This window comes from Ascaphus truei, unplaced genomic scaffold (genome assembly GCF_040206685.1).
Source record: "Ascaphus truei isolate aAscTru1 unplaced genomic scaffold, aAscTru1.hap1 HAP1_SCAFFOLD_324, whole genome shotgun sequence".
Taxonomy (NCBI): domain Eukaryota; kingdom Metazoa; phylum Chordata; class Amphibia; order Anura; family Ascaphidae; genus Ascaphus; species Ascaphus truei.
In genome coordinates this window covers 62,382-66,174 of record NW_027456224.1, presented here as the reverse complement: position 1 = coordinate 66,174, position 3,793 = coordinate 62,382, and positions in this window count along the sequence as shown.

The window sequence follows — 3,793 nt, the reverse complement described above, 5'->3', positions numbered from 1 at the left end:
CTGACAGAAACCCCTGGGTTCCCAAAGGAGAGGCTGTGGGTAGATAGGCAGCCAGGGAGGAGAGTCATGAGTATCGCGGAGCAGCTACAGGGTGGCACAGAGCCAGGGCAGGTAGAGTCCCTACAGAATAGTGACATAACCCTGTCCCAGACTTGGTTGACAGGAAAGCGACGGTCTGTGCTGGATAGCTGGTCTCCTGCAGATGCAGAGACATGCCAGTCTCTGGGCAGGGTGCAGCCTGGACTGCACTGGGGCCCCTTCACCACGGACTTGGTTCCCAAGGCACTGGGTGGGGGGCAGAGGGAGGCAAAGGAGAATGCCCGGCTTTGCAGGAACTGGACTTTACAATCCACTGTGTACTGGTCAATGCCGGAGGACAATTTTGCCAGGCCAATCCCTCAGGACGTATTGAGTGCGTCAAGAGCGCCAGTGGTATCCCAGGGCCATGGGGAGGCCGCTGGGGTACCAGGGGCCCTTGAGCAGGGGAGGTGTGGCGGTAGGGAGGGTTTGGCCCGGGATTAACGGGGTTACCCCCCAAGGGCCCCCCCTCTAACCTCGCCAGGGAGACAAGGGGTTAACTGGGCTGAGGCCCAGAACTGTGACTTAACCCTTGCAAAATAACATGAAAATGCTTATTCCCCTGTGTAAATGATGTTGTTGCTGGATCAGGGTCTGCATAACCCACCCACTGGGACTTAAGGGGTTAATGAGCTACAGTTTAAGGAAATCCCACTGTATTATGTCCTTTAAGGAAATCTGGACTTCAAAGGGTTAATTGAAGTTGAATGTGAACAGAGAAGGTTTTAGAACCCCACATGATAGATGCAGATGGGGGAATGCAAGCTTTTGCCTAAATATTGGTTCTCTGTGTTTTAAAACTGCCCTGCAGTTGATTTTGTCCTGGGATTTAAACCCAGGTTGGTGACAAAAGGCAGAATGCCTGTCTTTGTAATGCATGAGGAGCCAAATGGTGCCTCATATGAGTATTCACTGGAAGTGTATATCAACAGAGAGGTGTGATACATCGCCCTGATCAATAGGTAACTGACCTAATTGGTTATGCGAAAAGCAAAAGCCCACTTCAAAAGGTTTATTGACGTGGCCAGTAGGATGCTAAATAGGATATTCTGCTAGATTTGAGCCTGGCTTCCCAGGGGAATTGTTTATGCGGGAAGCAGGCAAAAGGAAGGGAAGGGTTTGTTATTCACACCTTCCAGCAAAAGGTATTCCCCAACAGGATATCAAAAGTGAGTAACTTTATTAAATATAAGGATACTATGAGATGTCCTTGGCTGAACCGGCTAAGAATTACATAAGTGTATTGGCGAGAGTAAGCCAATCTTGGGAAGTCTAAACATTGAATATGTAACTGCTGCTAAATGCCAGATATTAATATCTCTATTAATGTTCATATTACAATGTAATTTTTGGTCTTCCTACGAGCGTCAGGTGTCCCAGAATGCAGTAATATATCTCACCTGACTGTATGTATTACGGAGCGGAAGTTATGCAATGATTTGCAGTAAATATGAACTTTTGGTTAAGTCTGAGACCCCCCAGAGTTCTACTGCAGATGTGCCAGCTAGCAGGGGGGCCTGTCCTAAAATGTGTTCCCCCACCAAAGATTGGCTGGAGATAATTGCAAACCAATCCCAGGGTCTTAATGTTACAGATAGAGGGACAAAGGGTTTATAACCTGCTGTTTCCCATCTATCCTTTGTCTTCATTTTTGGTCGCCATGCAATGTCTTGGGCTGATTGCTGGATGAAACTGCCAGTTCAGATGGGACTGTTTTCATTATTTTCATCTTTTACGTAAGTGTCTATATTTTGCCTGTTATTTGTACATATTTGTTGTGTTCACCTTTATCAAGGAATAAAATCACTTTATTATATCTTAAGTCTCGTCCCAGTTCGAACCCAGGTATATATATATATTTATATATATAGGTTTTGGTGTAAAATTACAGCCTGTCGCAAGCTCTCGTGACATCTAGGTGTCAGGAATCGGCGTTCTCCTCGCTTCCCACACAGAGCACTCCCTCTCCGCAGGGAGCCCCTGGACACACAAAACAATCCTGCCTTACCGGCCTCCACGGCTCCTCGCCCCTGCCGCCGTAGCGGGGTTACTCCCCTCGGCGATTCCTCTGCTCAGCACCGGGCGCGCCCACGCCCTCCTGCACGCACACCTACACGCACGCCAGCCCCAGACGTTATGTGCATGCATTCCCAGCTTACAGAGCACACGCCTAACAGAGCACTTTTAACCACTGCTTCTGCAGTGAGGCGTCGCCCCCAAGCATCACACAGTTCCATGCAAATCAAGGATTTCACTCAGCTGGGCTGTAACACCTCCCTCCTATCAGGGAGGACTCCTTGCAGTCCTCCAGGCCTGCCCCCTTTTCCCATTGGCCTGCCCAGCTTTATTATGCCTGTGCTTCCCATCACTCATCGCTCGACATAGTTCTGGATGGAAGCATTTGACTATTCTCTCAGTGAATCCTCAGGTATTGACGCGGATTGGACGACTACCCCCTCTGGCTCTCGACTTTGGCTCTACTTGGACTTCGTGACTTCTGGCATCCCTGATCTTGGCAACGGCAATAACTACTCCTCCTCTACTACCGGTACCGGCAAGTATTGTCTTCCTTACTATACCTGGCCTGGCAACAATAACACCACATTCCGGACACGCTCCCTTTGCTGCGGGTGCGTGTATCCCTACGTCCCACCTCAGCACAGGGGACGGGTCTGGTCTGCGGGCACCGGCGTAACATTATGTCGAGCCCACAAGACGCAGACCAGACCGAACTACAGCAGTTTCTCTCTAATCTGCTTCAGGTAAACCAGGCCATGGCGGATCAAATTGTGGCACTTACACGCCAGGTCGCAGTACTCTCAGACAGGGTACCGACCGCGACCCCGCCAGATGTACTGTAAGCCCCCACTCCGCAAGCGCAGTTAGCAGCTCAGATGTAAGGATTCCTCCTCCCAAGCCTTATGCAGGTGAACCGCAAGATTGTAGGGGTTTCCTAAACCAGTGTGAGGTGCAGTTTGAAATGGCCCCCCATCTCTACAATACTGATCGCAAGAAGGTAGCCTACATTTATAACCTCCTCACTGGCAGCGCCCTGGCTTGGGCTTCCCCGGTTTGGGAGCGACGTTCTGACCTTACTCAAGATTACCCAGCATTTAAAGCCGAGTTTCAACAGGTATTCGATTCCCCCGCTCGTCGGCAGATGGCATCTGTTTCTCTCCTCCAGATCACGCAGGGACGGCGATTGGTGACGCAGTATGCTGTGGAATTCCGGACTCTAGCAGCCGAGGCTAACTGGGGACAAGAGGCTCTCTTCTCCGTATTCTGGCAAGGCCTGGCAGATCCCATCAAGGACGAACTCTCTCGCCAATCCAGGCCGGATCAACTGGAGGTCCTGATTGATTTGGCCGTCCGAGTGGATCAACGCATCCAGGTACGCCGCTCAGAGCGTCAGCGCACTCGCTTCCATAACTTTCAAGTTCCGTTTTCCAGTACTCTCAGCAGCACTCCTGCTTCCTCAAGTGCTACCACACCTCTTTGTCCTGCACTGGAGTTGCCATAGCCAATGCAATTGGGGGTACAACGCATCCGCACACCGATACGGCAGTTCCGCCACGCCGGGGGATTGTGTTTCTACTGCGGATCCATGGAACATCTGGTTCGGGAGTGTCCATTGTGTCCGGGAAACGGGATTCACCCAGTGAGTACAGAGGGGCTCTCTCTGGGTGTAATGTCTCCACGTCCCCTTCATAAAAAT